This window comes from Ursus arctos, unplaced genomic scaffold (genome assembly GCF_023065955.2).
Source record: "Ursus arctos isolate Adak ecotype North America unplaced genomic scaffold, UrsArc2.0 scaffold_23, whole genome shotgun sequence".
NCBI lineage: Eukaryota > Metazoa > Chordata > Mammalia > Carnivora > Ursidae > Ursus > Ursus arctos.
The window spans coordinates 22,858,231-22,877,771 of NW_026622908.1; the positions used below are offsets into that span (position 1 = coordinate 22,858,231).

Below are 19,541 nucleotides of genomic sequence, written 5' to 3' on the forward strand. Positions count from 1 at the left end.
TAGGGAAAGGAGCACAATTTTGTTTGACTTTTTGTTTCCCCACTCCTTTTTTTTTAAATTTAAAGTTCTTTATATGCGGAACAGGCTAGCATTTCTTGACTACCCACTGAGAGAGCCAGAACACTGAGCTAGGAGCCTTACGTATCTTTTTTAAAAATTGTGGTAAAATATACATAATGAAATTTACCACTTTAACCTTTTTTAAGTGTATAGTTCAGTGGCATTAAGTATTCGCATTGTTGTCCACCATCACCACCACTATCATCCATCTCCAGAACTTCTTCAGTCATTCCACACCAAAACTCTCTCTGCCCATTAAATACTAACTTCTTTTTCCCCCTCTGCTCTTACATACTTGTGATTTTAGAAACAACCGGGTAGAGTAGATTATTATTCCCATTTTATTGATAAGGACACTGAGGCTTAGAGAGGTAGGGCCATTTGCCCTGAATCTAGTATAATTTAGAGCTGGGATTCAAATGGACTCCACTGGGTGTGCACTTTCTTTTATGTCATGTTACAGACTAAGCACTGTGGTTCATCTCCTTTCTATCATCTAATCACCTTGTGCCCCTATTTTCTAAAACACTATCGAGGCAGAGCCACAGACAATGACAGGCTTTTCAAAAGGTGGTTGCAGTCTCCAATCTACAAAAGAACTTTCTCTTCATACAGCATTGAAAATATTGGGGCATTGGTAATATCTCTTGTCTTCTGGTGTAGTTAGGGCTCCAGATATAGAGGGTATCTTGATAGAAAAAAAATTGGTGTAACCTTTATCAATTTTCTTAACTCTTAGTAGAAAGACCCCTGGTATAAGTAGTTTTCCTTTAGTGTAGATGAACTAACTAATTATAAAGGATTACTGAAAGCTTTTTTTTTTACCGAGTTTTTCTGATTTCTGGGGCAACAGCTATCCTGAAGGAGACAACTGTATTTTCTGTTTCTGCCACACCCACATGCTTGTAGGCAGTGAAGAGCAAGAGGATGTATACAGATTACACTGAGTGGCTTCTGTGCATGGTGATAATACAGGTAAAGTGCTTCGGGGTCCTTTATGAGTGCATAGAGTGCTTCTAATAGGAAACTTGCCAGCGGTGAAAAAATTGAGCGGTCCCATGAGAGCAGCTCGTGGAAGCCTCAGGATTTTCCCATGGTGCATCATGAGCTGAAGGATATTTCTTAGGACCAGACTTGATCTTGGATATGTGCATACACACTCACCTCTTTTATCTTCTCTTTATCTTGTCCTGGATTATTTCCACCAATGTCCTTTATTTTCAGGCCCCATTCTGGTCTGCCATATGCATATACTCTATATACCTGGAGCCAGCGTGAAGAAGGACCAATGTAATTGCAGAATGACTGCCAGATCACAAATGGGGGGGTGGAAAATGGGACACTATATACATAATTTTTGCAACAAGTAGTTGTCTTCCAAGAGAAGTTTTTAGTCTGTTCTGCTTTCCCTCAGAACTCTACCATCCCTTTTTTAAGTTGGCCTATTTAAGAAGGGCAGAATCTCTCAGGCTTTATGACCTGTCATTTCCTGGCCCAGGAGCTTTTCATAGAAGCACTGATTTGAGTCATGGAGCACTGGGCACTATCTCTGCCTCACTTCCTCTAGAATTCCCTAAAGCATCACAAAACTTCATTAGTCCAGACACTGAAATCTACTGGGGATTGAGTTAATTTTTACCTCTGAGTTTTGTCAGAGAGGAGTGGAAGATGAGTAGATTAACCATTTTTTTAAATTATAAAATAATATATGCTTATAGATTAAAAAATACAGATATCCATAAAGGAAAAGTCAAATGAATTTCCCCCAAGCTAACCACTATTAACAATTTGGTATGTAACCTTCTAGACATTTTTCCTTGCGGAAATATATTTCTAAGATATTTTACAAGAATTATACTGCACCTATGGTTTTATTACACAGAATATTTTGTACATTCTTCTGTATCAATAACATAGACTTAATTTTTCTTAATAGAAGCCTCATTTTGTCCAAAATATTTGTCAGATGCCCTTTTTTCTTCCAGACCAGTTGTTCTTAACCGTCAATGTTCATAAAAATCACCTGGAGGACTTATAAACTACAGAGAGCTGGGCCCACCCCCACAGCTGCTGATTCAGTGGGTCAGGGGTGACTAGAGGCTATGCTGACCTTAGTGATTTTCCTTCTCTCATTTTGATTTTTTTTTCCATTCCTTTCAGCAGATGGCCAGAAGAGCCCTTGTAAATAAGTCTAAGTGATTTCAACTTCAAAAAAGTGAGATCCATAAAAATACAGGCTTATAAAGCAAACAAATTGAGCTGAGGTAGCAGAGGAGCGGGGGAGAGGAAAGGGAGGTGGCTGAGGCTGCCTGAGAGGACAGGGTTCCTGTAAAGCGCCATGTCCAGCAGAGAAACAGCAAGGCCGAGAGACGGAGAGGAGTTCTGGTAAGGATTTACAGGGATGATCAAGGCTCATGTCATGTGACAAGAGTGGCTTGAGTTCTAAGAGCAGAGGAACAGCGGGAGACACCAAATCCCAGCCACTAGGGGTGAGCCTGAGGACGGGAATCAGAGCCAGTGGTGGCTGGGAAATAAGGTACAGAACCAGATTAAGTTGGGTGCACGCAGGTTGCTATGGTGAGCCCTAATTTGAAGGACGCATATCTCCAGGGATCTAGAACTTTGTATATAATGGAGAGAGTATTTTTTAATAACAAACACTCTTTAGTTTGTTAGTTGAAAGTAGGCATCCCAGTGTGTTTGAGATGATCTAGTTCACAAACATATTTTTTTCAGTCATACTTTTTAGAAACATTTATTGCACAAAGTGCGATTTTTGTCTGTAGATTTCTTATATTTGTGCTAGACTTTAGGGAAATTAAAAGATGTAGTTAATCAGGGATGTGTATGTGCATGTCTGTGTCCATACCTGGATTTTTAAGAAATTGAAGGTATTCTGAGTTCTTTGCAACTCTCCTGTGAAGTGACTATGCAGTTATCTTTCATAGTATACCCAGAGGAAACTGAAGTTCAGAAAACACATTGATTCCCTTCCCTTCCTTCCCCCTGCCCAGGCTCTCAGAAAGCATTGAACCAAAAACGTAACATGCTAAACTCAATCCAACTAACATCTTATTATGCAGTTAATAACAGCCACTCTCTCTATTAGTATTGATTGATTTTCTTTCCATCTAACATGCACTGTTCCTTGTTTCCTGTGGCTGGTGTGTTTGAAACAGTTAAAAACACAGCTTTGTATCATGAAATCATGAAATCATACTAATCTTACAAGAAGTTATTCTCAAGAAAAGTGCCTTGAACTCAAGCCAAGTGGCTCACATTATTCTCTCAGGTTGGAGTGGGATTAAATATGGGACCTAGCCATATTAACACTGCCTAAAACATATCAGGTTTTTTTTCTGTGTTCAATCTCTTAAGGCGTTCTTACTAAAGTTTAAAACCAGAGAATTGTCTAGCAACATGAAATTAAATAGATCTGAGAATTGTTTTATTTTTATTTAGCATTTACATAGCATTTTATAATTGCAAGAGAACTTAACAGTCCATTTTAGTAGCTGATATCATTGACATGGAACATAGCCCAGTCCTTCACTCTCCTTTGCTAATCAGACTCTTGTTAAAATGATAGGTTTTGGGGCACCTGGGTGGCTCAGTCGGTTAAGCGTCTACCTTTGGTTTAGGGCATGACCCAGGGTCCTGGGATCAAGCCCTGTGTCAGGCTTCCCACTCACTCAGAGGGAGTCAGCTTCTCCCTCTGCCCCTCCCCCTGCTTGTGTTCTCTTTCTCTCCCTCTCTCTCAAATAAAATAAGGAAAACCTTAAATTAAAAAAAAAAAGACTCATTAAAAAAACGAGGGGTTTTGCATGTACAAAGAGTGATGGATATAAGCAAAACCTACTTGAATTCTTGTTGTTAGGGTCCTGTTATTTACCAGGGTCAATCCAGGCCTCATGCTAGTCCTTGCCCTGCCCCAAGACAGAAGCATTTGCTGGGGCAGTATTTATGCAGCCAACTGAAACAGAGAATTGAGCTGCCTCAGTTATCAAGTTGATTCATTCAAAAGTGTTCCTCTGGTCGGAAAGTTATTAGAATTATTGACCTAATTCTACACTTTCCATAAAAAAAAGAAGTTGTAGTAGTAATCTTGAAGGGCATGCATAGTGTTTTATCTCTGTACCCTCAAGCCCTAGCCTGGTAGGCGCTAGGTGATGTGATAGTAATAGATACGCATGGTAATAGATATGCGTTATCTATTACAATAACGCCATGAAAAGAAATATTATTTGTCCTGTTTTATGGAGGAACAATCCAAGGTTTAGGGGGGCTAAAGAGCTTGCTCGGAAGTGACAGGACTAAGACCTCACATTTGTCGTACTCCATGTTCTTCCCCTGCAAACAATTGTTGAACCCACAGATAAGTAAATATAAAGGTGTGTGCTGTCCTCCTTAGCAGTATGCCTCTTCAACTGACAGATTTTCCCTCACATTCCCCTTCTACCTGCCTTTACTGGATACTGCAGTCCACAACCCCAGGGTCCAGGACTGGAGAATGGCCTTTTCCAACAGAAAATATGGGGAGATGGAGAGGAGCTGTGACAGCCCAGAGCATTTAGCACTGGCTAAATGAAGAATGAGGCTGGTGCTTCAGTAGTTCCCTGTGAGTGATGGAGGCCACCGAATGGGAAAATACCTGTGTTGTCTCAGGCCCAAGCTAGGCTCTGAGGTGCAGAATCCACTGAGGAGCAAATGCGGCCCCTTTTTATCCTCTGTAGACACTTGGGTGGTAGAAAGAGGAGAAACAAGCTCTTTGCCCTCCTTCACCATCCCCCTGCCTTTATCAAAACAAAATGAAACAACTTCCCCTTTTCCCTGTCCCCCCAATTATAAAAGTAATACATGTAGAAAATTGTGGAAAAAACAGACAAGTATATAGAAGGAAAAAATTGTGGAAAAATTGTGGAAAAAACAGACAAGTATATAAAAGGAAAAAAATCTGCTACTTGCAGTCATTTGTAAACTTTGAGTACCTCTTTTTTCAATTTAATTTAATCTTATTTAAATTCAATTAATTAACATATGGTGTATTAGTAGTTTCAGAGGTAGAGTTCAGTGATTCATCAGTTGTGTATAGCACCCAGTGCTCATTGCATCACGTGCCCTCCTTAATGCCCATCACCCAGTTACCCCATCCCCCCACCCACCTCCCCTCCAGCAATCCTCAGTTGGTTTCCTATAATTAAGAGTCTCTTATGGTTTGTCTCCCTCTCTGATTTTGTCTTTTATTTTTCCCTCCCTTCCCTTATGATCCTCTGTTTTGTTTCTTAAATTCCACATATGAGTGAGATCATATGATAATTGTCTTTCTCTGACTTATTTCACTTAGCATAATACCTTCCAGTTCCATCCACATGGTTACCTCTTTTTTTAAATGCAGATTCTTGAGCCTCACCCAGAACATCTAATTTGGTGGTTCTGAGACTGCTTTTTTAATATACAGCCTGGATGATTCTGATGCACATGGTCAGTACATCACACTTTAAGACACACCTGTGAGAAAACTGGTTAATATCATGGTGCTTTGCCTTTCAAATAGAGAATTAGTATTTTCTCTCTAGATAACTATTACTCTATGTGTGTATAAGTATATATACAATTAGGTAACTATGTATTTTTGTGCGTATAGACATGCATACATATTTTGTATCCTCCTTTTTTCACCAGACATCATCCCTTATAAACATTTTTATCATTTGAATCCACTGTCTTTGAACTGCAGCTTGGAAAACTAAAATCCTGAAGGCCAGTCTGCCGTTATTGCCCAATGGAAGTCTTACCCAGTATGGCATATCTGTTTTCTTCCTAATAGTGTAAGCACGCTCTGTGAAGTTTGTTTGTTTGTTTGTTTCCCCAGACATGCCAGTCACAGTCTAAGATAATTCAGGCACAGTGGAAATTTAGTTAATGCAAAGTCAGACACACGGTCATGCAGTCAGCCCCAAGCTGTCCCTTTGATGGCATCTCCCCACAACCTCCCCCCCCCCCCCCAGGGTGTCTCCCAGGCTGGGACTAAACGAATACATGGAAGGCTCAGTGGGAAGTCTGAGGCCATCTCGCATTCCCTGCTTTACAGCAGAGGAAACTGAGGTGCGGGGGAGAGGAAGCGCTCCTGCCCGAGGTCACCCAGGCAGTAATAGCAGAGCCGGAGCAGGCTGATGGTTTTTAGGACTACGGTTCTGCAGTTTTCTCAATAAAGAGAAGTTTTCCATTTGGCAGGGATGTGGAAAAATTGCAAGTGGTACAGTCACTTTGGAAAACAGTCTGGCAGTTCCTCAGAAGGTTAAACATAGAGTTGCCATATGACCCAGCAATTCCATTCTTGGGTACATCCCTGAGAAATGAAAACACGTCCACACCAAAACTGCACCCCAGTGTTCATAGCAGCATTCTCCATACCACCCAGACTATGGAAGCAGCCCGGCAGATGACCGGGTGAGTAAATCTGGTGTATCCAGACAGCGGGACACTGGCAGCAAGGAAGTGCAGTGCTGGTACGTGCTGCAGTAAGGCTGACCCTCGAACACGGCGCTCAGTGGGAGAGGCCATTCCCCGAAGACCACGTACTAAGTGATTCCATTTGTGTGACATGTCCAGAATAGGGCAGATGTCTACAGCTGGGAAAGAGACTCGTTTCCCGGGGCTGAGGGAGATGGAGAAGTGGGGTGGGGCTGACTACTAAGGGCCATGGCGTTTCATTTTGGTGTGATGAAAATAAAATGTTCGAACTGATCATGGGATGATTGTACAACTCTGTGAATATACTAAAGACCACTGAATTGTATACCTTAAATGGGCGAATTGTATGATATGGGAATTATATCTCAATAAAGTCGTGAGAGACGGTAAGAGATTTCTGTCTGAATCACTTTTGTTAGCCCTTCACTTAAAGTTCCTCAGAAGGTTAGACTTAGAGTGGCCATATGACCCAGTAATTCCATTCATCAGTGAATAGTCTTTGTTTCTCCTTTCTTCTAGGCGGGGATGGGGGGCAGAAACCCGATGTTAGCCTGTCAGGGAGAGGCAGTATTCTACAGTTATTAACGGTGCGGGCGCAGGATCCGACTGCACCTGGTCAGATTACCTCCAGTGTTGACCACCAGTTCTACCTCAGGCAGATCCTGTGCCTAATCTCTTCATGTCTCAGGTTTTTCTTTTTTTTCAGCTCTGAAGGAGGGGATAATCATACATACTTCATAGGCTTGTTAGGAAGATTAAATGAGATAATCCATTTAAAGTGCTTAGTACAGCATCCTGTCCAGGGTGGCTGCTGCTAGCTTTCTCCCAGTCCTCGGATCCACCCCTGCTTCCAGCAGAAGGCCAGCAGTCTGTGGGAGCAGCAGTCCCACCCCCACAGTTCAGGAGGCCTTCAGATCCTTGCAGAGAAAAAAGAAGCCACATGTTTACAACTAACTAGATTCTATACTTTGATCAATTAACACTTCCCAGGATTAGTGACACTTTAAAGGGCCACTGCTACCTCTTTTGAGTGATAATAGCATTCAGATAAATTGAGTTAAATCTCCAGGGTTGGAGCCCCTTGGTCTCGTTGCCTGGCTGGGTGGCTGACTCTGGGCCTTGCCTGGCTGCCTTGCCTGGGGTTAGTTCAGTGTTGCTCCATTGCCCATTCAAGTTGAGGCAAATCTCTCTGCCTTGGGAGTGTGCAGCTGTGTGTCTATATATTCCCAATAGAAACAAGAAATCAATGCATAGAAGCAATTATGTTTATTGTTATGGAGCAAACTCTCTAGTTAGCAAAGCTGCCTGGTGCCCAATTAAAAGAAAAATAAAATAAGAGTCACAAAAGAAATTAAGTGTCACATTTAAGAGACACATTAGGAGATACGTCCTCACTTTAAACAACACTGAGATTCTTGTTTTCTTCCTACTTCCCCTTCCTGCTTCTCCTGCAGCTTTCCCCTTTGGCCGTCCTCTTTCTATTGGGGCACCAGAGCTCTTAATTGAAGTACTGTACAGATCAGCTCTAGGCATTTTGAAACTGGGGTAGGCATGGTTTCTGAGCTGCCTGTTGGGCTGGAGCATTGTTAGAAAGCAAAGGGAATGAGCTTTAAATGGCTTAATAAAATTAACACATTGTGATGTCCTTCTCCCCATGCTCTAGCTCCTGTCTGCACTGACAGGAGACTTGATAATATACTCTCTGCCAAAGCTTGAAGGGCTTATTACGTGACCAACATGGAGAGGGGAGTGGAGCTGTCAGGAGTCCCCCAAAGCAGCCACACTTCATGTTGCCAGTGCAGGATTGTATTTGACATTTAATTTAGGAGCCTGGGTGCCTAGATATAAAACTTTACTGTAATAATAGTATAAAAACCACCCAGACTTTTATTTAAGGGCCTCCTTCTCTCCTGTCTCCCTTCTTCCCCTTTTCCTGTTAGTCCAGCCTCTCATTCAGCTAGGAAATAAAACTCAGGTCTGCTCAAGGAAAAAGATGTTTTCTTTGATAACTTAAGGCTAAAGTTACAGAGTGCAACTCTCAGTCTACCTCAGGTCTGTATGTAGATGCTTGTGTGTATATATAAAAGGCAAAATTTGAGAATCACATCTCTCCTGACGGCGTTCAGCCGAAGGACAAAATCCATCTGTAGCTGTAGAGGATGTCCGTTCAACCCAATGATTTAGTTGACGACTATGCTTTGTTGAATGGCTTCTGTCTACTTCTGTGGCCAGTGAAATAGTGTCTTTGATGGCTCCTTAATTCCTAACTCAACCTGATTAGCTAGACATTATAATCCCCATTTTACAGATCAAGAAGCAAAGATTTAAGAGGTTTAACGACTTGTCTAAGGCTAATGATGCCAATAAATTGCCTTTCTATGATCGCTGTATAGAATTGTCAGTAGTTGTAGGAGGTTACTAACTTTTACCTATGGAAGATGGGTTGGGATAGTAATACCAATAGAGAGTTTGTTCAGACTTTCAGGGAAAAAAAACTATTGAGTATGACATGCTTTCTTTTACGTCTTTGGCAGAAGAGCACAGATGTTGGAGTCAGATGACCTGAGTCCTCTGGCACTTATTACCTGTCCCTCTTGATTTGTCTGAGCCTTTAGTGTCATCCGTAAGCTAGGACTAATCATATTACACTTTTATTACTGAGTACCCTGAGAATGGAAACCTCTGAGGAGGAGATGAGAAATAATGGAGGATCGGGCGCCTGGATGGCTCAATCGGTTAAGCGTCTGCCTTCAGCTCAGGTTATGATCCTGGGATGGAGTCCCATGTTGGGCTCCCTGTTCAGTGAAGAGCGGGCTTCTCCTTCTGCCCCTAACCCCACTCATGCTCTCTCTCTCTCTCTCAAAAAATAAAATCTTAAAAAGGAAAGAAGGGAGGGAGGGAGGGAGGGAGGGAGGGAGGGAGGGAGGGAGGGAGGGAGATGGTTAGCATGGCCTTGGGGGCCCAAAAAGTATTTTAGCAGTGGTAGTTAGTTAACAAGCCCTGTGGTTCTTAGGTAAGCAGATTGTTAGCTGCTCCAGGGGTGTAATAGGTTTTTAGTCTGCAGAGGAGAAACAATATGATAGAAGCAGGTTGTGAGGTTGAGTATACCTACAGACTGTGTGTGGGAACTGAGAGGCAGAATGTAACCTATCCTTCCTGCACTCTGTGCTTTGCCTCAATATCATTGAAGTAGACTGTATCTGATCATATAAAACTAGAAAGGGCAAACATTTCTCCTGGACAGCCTGTGGCCATTTACTAAAACTGAGGCAAGGAGCCTCTGATTGACATCCTTAGTCTTCATGCCTAGGGTGTATGAGAAAGACCTTCCTGTGTTCCTTTGGGAAATTAGAATCTGCACTCCCAAGGTTATAGACTCTTTCTCTAAGAAGACTAATTGGGGACTCTTTATCTGTGAAAGCTCAGTGGGTCCCGTATGAAAAGCACACAATAAATGTTCGTGGTTACTGTTATCTGGACCAGCAGAATAGTTCTGATGATGTTCCTATGTGCCCAGAGAATAGTAAATTCTTTTTATGTATTATTTTGTGTAAACTTCACAAAAATATCTGTGAGAATGATATTATTACCTCTATTTTACAAATAAAACTTTCATCTTTCAGAAGCATTGAGTTAGCAGAGTCTGTACTCACACCTCTTTCTCTACCACAGCAGACTCCATGAGCTTTACCATTTTGACAGCTGTAGCAAAGAAGACCGAGACCTCCATCTCAGTGCCCTTTCCTCAGTGTTCCCGGTGGTACGCAGTTGTTTGGTTCTGATAGCACACAAATGACTGTGGCTTTGCAGGGAAAGTGTTTGGATAGAGAAGTGGAATGAAGGTGGAGGGGTGAGTCTTGTTTTAAAATTGCTTTTATCTTTAGCAGATAATATAGGCGTGCTTTGTATATTCAAGTCTAAGAGGCTTAAAAATAGTATAATTTCTGTTTAGTTGCCCCTGAAACTTTCAGTGTCAATTTCCACCTCCCACTTCCTGCAGGGTAATTTCTGAAGCAGAAACTGTCTTTCTAGCTTATGCACAGGTTAAGATGGAAGAAAGACAAGAAAACAAGGTGAAATAGAAGTTCTCACTCTTATTCCTGTTATAGGTCCTGGGTGTCTCTGGGGATTCCTTCTTCCACTTTCACATTTCTACAGGAGGGTCACCCAGAATTATTTTTCTGTTCACTCAGGAAGAATGGTGCTCAGAAGTTTGTGATTGCTTTCTTTATTGCCACCCTGGGGTCAGGCAAGGAGAGAAACATCTAAAGAGCAAGCAATTGTATCAATTCAAAGGGAGCCTAGCATTCCTGTTGAACTTTTCTCTGGTGCATCCAGTTCAGTGCCACGACACTGGGTTCCACATCAAGTTGTCATGGCAATAGAGTCATAGCAGCTGACAGCATGAACAGGCAGCCCTGGGAGGAGGGATGCTTGGCAGTGATGCCACAGCCACAGTGGCTGCATCTCCATCTCTCGCAGTAAGGGCTGGTCCATAGTCTGCTGTGACCACGTCTCTCAGCTGGCTGGGGGTGCACAGTTGCTGTCTGCTTCATAGCTGATTAGCAGATTCAATTCAAGTGTTTGTTAGGATCTTTCCAATACAAAGCGTTTAGGAAACATAGTCCTGAGCCTCCAGTGCTGTGTGTGTGTGTGCACATGTGCATGTGTGCATATATTCCTATTTGTATTTGGGGGAGGGAAAACCATGAAGGGAGGCGATTCAGAAGAAGCATTCTACGGGTGCACATTCATGAAGCTGTTAAAGAACAAGAGTACTTGCCTAAGTACCAAGGACCAAAATTTATAGTCTCAGGAAGAAGCACTCTGGCAGAAATAGAGGCAGGCTGGAGTATTCTGACTGAAATACGGGGCTCCTACCTGAGTTGAAGGTACAAGCCAAACCGAAGATTGTATAAGACAAAGCTAAGGTCTAAACACCAAGGAGGAGATGGGCGGGGGGGGGGGGTCACCCGGAATCTCTTTGGGACTTGGGGTTTTATTCAGCAAGTTAGAGGTGCAAGTGAGAGTGGGAGTGGGCTAAAAGGCCCTGGGGCAAGGGGGCAGGTGGAGCAAAAATGGAGCATTTGGGTCTAGAGATTGAGTAGAGATATTAGTGGAGAGTAGTAGAATGGAATGCAAAGAAGGGCGTTTTCATAGATAAAAGGGCAGACTTCTTCAGCCAGTGTGGTGGAGAGGCAGATGTGGGATGGCTTCTGACATTTTATGTATTGACCACCATTTTGTGCAAGAGCCCAGCAAAGTGTCATCGTTTCTCCTCCAGATATTAAGTCAAGAGACCTGTTCCTGGTGGAGAAAAGAAAACTTAGCTCCAGAATTCAGAGCCTGGGTGATTTCCCAAACCGTGGTGGTGTTAAGGGGAAGGCAGGGACTAGGGCAAGGTCTGAAGGGAAGATATGAAAGAATAAGACTGTGGTTAAAGGGAAGCTTGTGTAGTCAAACTGTGTGGGTGCAGATTCCAGCTTTGCCACTTACTCTGTGTATGAATTTGGGCAGGTTTCTTACCCCCTCTGAACCTCAGTCTCTTCATTTGTAAAATTGATAGAATAATAATTGTCATCACTTGGTATCGTTGCGATGATTAATTGACATAACACACGTGAAATGATTGCAGTAGTACCTACTGTCTGGGCACTCAGGAAAGGCAGCAATGATAACAATGAGGAGGAGGGAGAGGACTCAGTTTGAGGCTTAATGGTTCAAGTAATAGAAAAGTATCCAGGCAGAGACACACATGAAAAGGAATTGTGAGTCTAAAGGCCTGGAGAGAAAATCCAGGTGTAGGAGCCATTTCTGTGGAGGGAGGAATTGAATTGCAAAAGTGGGATGAAATTACTAAGGTGGAAGGTGTGGAGAGGAAGTGGTTTGGGCCCCAGAGGACATCTGACAATGTCTGGAGGTGAGGGGTGATGCTACTATCACCTCCTGGGTAGAGGCCAGGGGTGTTGCTGCATATTTTACAAGGTACAGGACATTTCCCCTACACAAAAAGCTATCAGCTCTAAGTATCAATAGTGCTAAGGTTGAAAAAACCCCGGTTAGAGGAGTTTTTTCAATCAGAGTCACCTGGAGAGAGTGTGTAAAATTGTAGGAATGGAGCTGATAGAAAGCCAGGGAAGTCCAGGGTCACAGAAACCCTGGAAGGAAATTAAAGACTGAGGGGCATCAGTAGTGCTAAATGCTACAGACAGGTCAGTAATGAGGTTAAATAGGGTTGGTGACTAGTAGACTCTTTACTGGTGTTTATGACAGCAGGTTTTATATGACCTTCTAAATAAGCTTGGTCATGAAAGGTAGGAGAGAGGGTAATTGTGTGATAGGGCAGCATTGTCAAAGGAAAAAGGTTATTGTATTCTCTTTACACTTATTTTGTGTCACCTTTAGAATTTCTAAGGCAGATTTCTAGTCCCCCAAAACCCTTCTTGTTTTGGCAACGGTTGTGATTAGAGACAAATCCTGATTGGTGAAATATTGCTCCAAGAATGCAAAATGTATGCAGTTGTATCGAAATAAAAGGAAAACTGGCTCCTCATTTTTAGTAGTGCAAGAGCTTGAGGCCCTGAGAGATTGAGTGATCTGCCCTAAGTCACATAGCTAGTTGGTTCCAAAAGATAGGACTGACTAACACTCAGGGCCTCTGACTTCTCATCCTGAGGGCTCTCCTCTGTGCCGAGTTGCTTTCCAGTGGTCTAATTAATGCTGGTTCTCAGGGGCTCAGTTTCCTTTTCGGTAGCAGGGTGCTCTGTGGAGTGGTTGTCAGAGCACTGACCCGGAACAGGGCTGACCTGAGGTGAATCTTTGCTCCATAGCTTACCTGCTGCATTACACTGGCCAGGTAACTTAATCACTGTGGGCTTCAGTTTCCCTAACATTAAATGAAAATATCATTGCTACCTGAGAGTTAGATGAGAAACACATATGTAATAGCCCCTGGCACACTGCCTACACATGGTAGCTCTTTATGTTTTCATTATCATTATTCATAAGGCCCTGTCGTTGTCATGGATTAAAAGACAAGAGAACACCCACTGATGGAATCAGGCCAAAGCTAGGCATGCCTTCTCTTTTCACCCAGCATTGCTCCTAACTCCATCTCCCACCTTATTATATGAGCTGTATCATGAGGGTTAGTGCTACTATGGTTATATAAGGTCCTGAAGCAGATGTCCCTCTAGCATACTGTAAGGATGTCCATTTCTCATTGATGAGCCTGAAATTTCTCTAAAGTAAGTGGCTTCACACTTTGGTCAGTCATTGGATCACCTAATTAGATCTTTTTTTAGAGTTTTTCAAGACACTAAATCTGCTCTTCTGAGGAGCCTCAGGATGACTGAAGCTCCTATAGAAGGACCTTCAAATGACAGGAGCAGCCTGTGCTAAGTGCTTGGCTGTTATGGAAGCCATTATTTTGATGCGCTTAAGTTGAAAAGGGCTTTAAAAAAAAACTTTGGTTTATTATAGAAAAGGGAAGTCAGATTAGGAAGGAAGGGTCTAGTATTAACTAGAAAGGCAAAGAATGAAAATGTTGGCATGCTTGAGATGAAGGTTCAGGTCGAAGAACTGTCCTGCCTGGCCTTTTGGATGCTCATTCCACTGCCACATGCCCCCCGCCTTCTCTAGGCTCCATTTCAGTGGCTATTTAGTTTTCTTTTTTAATTGTATTAACTTTTTTAATAGGCTTTTTAAGAGCTTTTTATATTAAAAGTTGAGCAAAAAATACTGAGTTCCCATATACCTCCTGCCTCCACACACTTAGCCTCTTCCACTATCAACATCTCACACCAAAGAAGTAGATAAATTTGTTACAATCAATGAACCTGTATTGACTCATCATTATCACCGAAGCCCATAGTTTACATTAGGGTTCACTTTTGGTATTTTATATTCTGTGGATTTGGACAACTGTATAATATGTTATCTACCATGATAGTATCATACAGAGTATTTTCACTGTGCTAAAAAGTCCTCTGTGTTCACATAATTCATCTTTGTTTCCTCCTAGACTTCTGACATCTAGTGATCTTTTTGCTGTCTCCATAGCCTTTCCAGAGTGTCGTATAGTTGGAATCATACAATGTGTAGCCTTTTCACATTAAATTCTTTAATTTAGTAAGATGTGTTTAAGGTTCCTTCATGTCTTTTCATGGCTTGGTAGCTCATTTCTTTTTAGTGTTGAGTAATATTTCATTGTGTCCATGTATCACAGTTTATTCATCTGTTCACCTAACTTTAAGACTTGCTTTCAGGTTTTGGCAGTTATGAATAAAGCCGCTGTAATACCCATGTGCAGGTTTTTGTTTGGATACAAGTTTTAAGCTCCTTTGGGTAAATACCAAGGAGCATAATTCTGGATCATATGGTAAAAAAGTATGTTTAGTTTTATAAGAAATTACCTAACTATCTTCTAAAAGTGGCGGTGCCATTTGGCATTCTCATCAGCAATGAATGAGAATTCCTTGTGCTCTACATCCTTGTCAGCATTTGGTGTTGTCAGTGTTTGGAATTTGGCCATTCCAGCAAGTGTGTAGTGGTACTTCATTGTTGTTTTAATTTGCATTTCCCTAATGACATATGATGTTGAGCATCCTTCCTGTGCTTATTTGCCATCTGTATATCTTCTTTGGTGAGATGTCTGTTCAGGTTGTTGGCCCATTTTTTAATTGGATTCTTTGTTTTATTATATTTTAAGAGTTCTTTGTATATTTTGATAACAGTGCTTTATGAGATGTATCTTTTGCAAATATATCTGTGGCTAAGTCTGTGGCTTATCTTCTCGTTCTTTTAACAGTGCCTTTCATAGAGAAGTTTTTAATTTTAATGAAATCTAGTTTATTAAGTATTTCTTTCATGGATAGTGCCTTTGGAATTGTATTTAAAAAGTCATCACCATACCCAAGGTCATCTGGATTTTCTCCTGTGTTATCTTTTAGGAGTTTCATAGTTTTGCAGTTTACATTTAGGTCTGTGATCCATTTTGAGTTAACTTTGGTGAGCAGTGGAAGTTCTATGGCTAGATTAATTTTTTTGCACATAGGTGTCCAGTTGTAGCACTATTTGTTAAAAAGACTCTTTCTATTGTATTGCCTGTGCTCCTTTGTTCAAGATCAGTTGACTGCATTTATGTGGGTCTATTTCTAGGCTCTGTATTCTGTCCTATTGATATATTTGTTTGTTCTTTCCTCAGTTCCACACTGTCTTGATTACTGTAGCTTTATAGTAAGTCTTAAAGTCAGGTAGTGTCCTCCACCTTTGTTCTTCTCCTTTGATATTATGTTGACTATTCTGCATCTTTTGCCTCTCCATGTAAACTCGAGAAGCATTTTATCAATATCCACAAAATTACTTGCCGGGATTTTTATTGGAGTTGTATTGTACGTATGGATCAAGTTGAGAGAACTGACATCTGACAATATTTAGCATTCCTATTCATGAACATGGAATATCTTTGTATTTACTTAGTTCTCCTTTGATTTCTTTCATCAGAATTTTGTAGTTTCCCTCATAAATATTTTCTTAGGTTTATGCCTAAGTATTTCACTTTGGGGGTGCTAACGTAAATGGTATTGTGTTTTTATATTCAAATTCCACTTGTTCATTGCTGGTAAATAGGAAAGTGATTGACATTTGTATATGAACTCTGTATCTGGCAACCTTACTACAATGGCTTATTAGTTCCAGGAGGGGTTTTTTTTGTCAATTATTTCAGATTTTCTACATAGACAGCCATGTTATTTGTGAACAAAGACAGCTTTATTTCTACCTTCCCAGTTTGTAAACCTTTTATTTCCTTTTTTGCCTTATTGCACTAGCTAGGAGTTGCAGTATGGTGTTGGAGAGAATTTGTAAGAGGAGACATCCTTGCCTTGTTCCTGATCTTAGCAGGAACACTATAGATTTTCATTATTATTATTTTTAAAGATTTTTATTTTTAAGCAATCTCTGCACCCAACGTGGGGCTCGAACTCACAACTCCAAGATGAGGAGTCATATGCCTCATCAGCTGGGCCAGCCAGGCACCCGTATAGTTTTTCATTATTAAGTGTGATGTTAGCTGTAGATTGTTTGTAGATATTTTTCATGAAGTTAAGAAAGTTTCCCTCTAATCCTGGTTTTTGAGAGCTTTTATCATAAATGGATCTTAGAGTTTATCAAATGATTCTTCTGCATCTATTGATATGATGATGTGATTTTTCTTCTTTAGCCTGTTGACAGGATAGGTTATATGCACTGATTTTCAAATGTTGAATCAGCCTTGAATACCTGGGATAAATCCTGCTTGGTCATGGTGTATAATTTTTTTTTATATTTGTTGGATTCAATTAGTTATTATCACTCAGAGGTAAGCACTCTCCAACATTTTGGTGTATTTCTTACAGTCTTTTATAATAGAAATATTAATAACAGCAACAGTAAACATTATTGCTTCTTTGGGTGGATACAGAGGTAGAGACCCCATGGTGCTGTATTTACACAATGGGGTAATGAAAGGAGGTAAAGAGGATATACATGATTGCTTTTGGGAGTTGAGATGAAGATGAGAAAATTGGTTTAAGGAAGCAATTAAGTGCTCACTTTAGTAACCTTTTCTCTTCTCAACACCCCCATTGTAAAATCCAAGCAATTGAGGCTTCTAACCAGGTTGTCAGGAAAATATTTGACAGCACTCAGAATGTTAGTAATGGAATGTAGTTCATAGCTCGTGTCTGCTGTGTTTCTAGGTTGCTGGATAATTTTCCAAGTCTTAGGAATGACCATTGCTTTTATTCACAAATAGTGTCTTTTCTTCTCATACATGAAAGATACTGAAAAAGGACTTTGTCCTCCTTGTTGATGAAGCTCTTGCCTCACCTGCCCTCACTGGAGCCTGATAGAGATTTGGAAACTACTGTCATGGGGCAAAATGACAGAATAAATACTAGAGGCTGTACAGAAGCCTTAACTTTGAGATTCCCAACCTGAAAGTTTCCATGGACACTGTCATGCTGAGAAGGCACTGTGCTGGGGGGAGTGAAGACAGCTTGTAGCATCTGAAAAAAATTGCATTTCCTGCTTTTTTATTTTTTTATTTTTCTATTTGAGAATAGTGACCATTTAGAAGAGGAAAAGGGGAGTAAAAGTGGACTTCTTGACCTTTTGGGGAGGTATTTAGAGTCTTCACAAACTATTTCATATAGTTCACCTTTTTAAGGTCATTTCTGGAGTAGGCTCCTTTAAACTTACTTGCAGGGAATTTGGCTAGTAGAACCAAGTATTTCTGAACTCTTCAATGAGTGTAGACTCAGATGCTTTTCTTTTGTGTAGCTTACTGCTCCTGACCCTGTTCCATCTTTCTCAGTTCATGTCAACAACACTTTTCTGGAACAAATCTTTCTAAAGTTATGATGCTTTCTAGCTAGTATGCTTTTTTTTTTTTTTTTTTTTTTTTAATAATCTGCCTATAATAGAAAACTAAATAAAACCTTGGTTTCCTACAAGCCAGCTAGCTAGGAGTTAATGGATTGCAACCTATGTCAAGCATATTGAATGGTGGTGTTTTTAAGTACAAGCTCTTAATTCAAGGTTTTATGTGTTTAATTATGTATGTGTAAAGTGCCAGTCTGTACGCCTCTTGGGTGCAGCCCAGCTTGGAAATATTAACTACAAGAGCATATAGAAAGTAGCATGGGATGAAACTTAACTCTTCAGATATGCATCCTTTATCCCAAGATTTACTTGGGGGGGAAAACATCTCGTGGGGATAATAACAGAGCTGCCTATTGACCAAGGAAATATCTCAATTAAGAAGAAAGAAGTTTGAAGAACCTGAAGCAGGCAGAGCAGGCAGAAGGGCATCAGAACAGGCAATATATTGTAGCACGAAGTATGCTGGACTGGACCAAAGGAAAGCTGATTTCTAAGCTTGGACTTTATTACTGCACATGTGTTGTGTGTGTGTGTGTGTGTGTGTGTGTGTGTGTGACCTATAAAATGAGGAGGCTGGACTCAGCTCTAACGAGAACAGTCAGATCTTCACTAGTTAGTTAGGACTATTCACAAATAAGCCGCCCAGTTTTTCAAATTACAATGCTATGTTTAAGTAATTTTAGTAAAATTCTATGTTTAAGTAATAACATAGATTTTCACCCTAATGCAACAATAACAAAGATATATCAACTGGCTTGTTAGCCTAGGGCTTTAAAGTTTCAACAGCTTAGGGGCCGGTTGACCAAAGGGAGGAAACTCCTATTAGGGTTTCATTTGTGTAGAGGACCCAGGTACCGCAGGGGAGATTCTGCTGGAGACCACTACTGGTGCCCTAGAAATCACTTCGAGGAGGAGGGGGAGATTTTTCTTTTAACCAGAGTAGTTCTACTTTCGGTTCTGTTATGTTTTAGGGTTCTATATTAAAATTTTGTTTAAGGTAAGTGAAGTTCTGTGGCTTTAAAAAAGCTTAACAATGCCAGTTTCATTGTTCTGTGATACACCCAGCCTTCTCTTCTCTGCACATGAAGAATTTTCTTTTTATTAACACTATATGTAATACAGTGAGGAGTATGAGACTGTCACTCTCACCTTTGAGGTGAGGTAGGATAAAGGCTGAAGAAATTCTAAGAAACCAATGCAGAAATGATGTCAGTGGCTCTCAGGTAGCAGGGGCTGATGGAAAGGGTCTGCTGCTTTTGGAGAACTGTGCAGTTTGTAGCAGAATGGAGTTCTGATGGCAAGGAGGTGAAATGAAACTTGAAAGGGAATTTTGAAAGCCTTTTCACTCCTGTCATTGGTAGGGGTCCTTTCTCCACAGTACCCAGCCTACTGTATTGCCAGGTCCCCCAGGGAGTCTTTCCTTTGGCCTCTGAATTTGAATGGATACTATGACCCAGAAATTTGTTCTTAGCATTTTGAACTAGGTTGTGGAATACCTGTTTGTTGATTAGTAGAGAACTGGGGGGGGGGGGGGGGTGAAAATGATAAAGGTTTTATAGAGTAGATTACTCTGCCTTCGGTTC

The 19,541-nt window shown here is 41.0% G+C and overlaps 1 protein-coding gene across 2 annotated transcripts in view; it reads left to right on the forward strand.

The window, feature by feature from the left end:
• Nucleotides 1-19,541, forward strand: part of TRIM44 (tripartite motif containing 44) — a 108,553-nt gene that overhangs the window by 21,343 nt on the left and 67,669 nt on the right. The gene's annotated exons all lie outside the window — the stretch shown is intronic.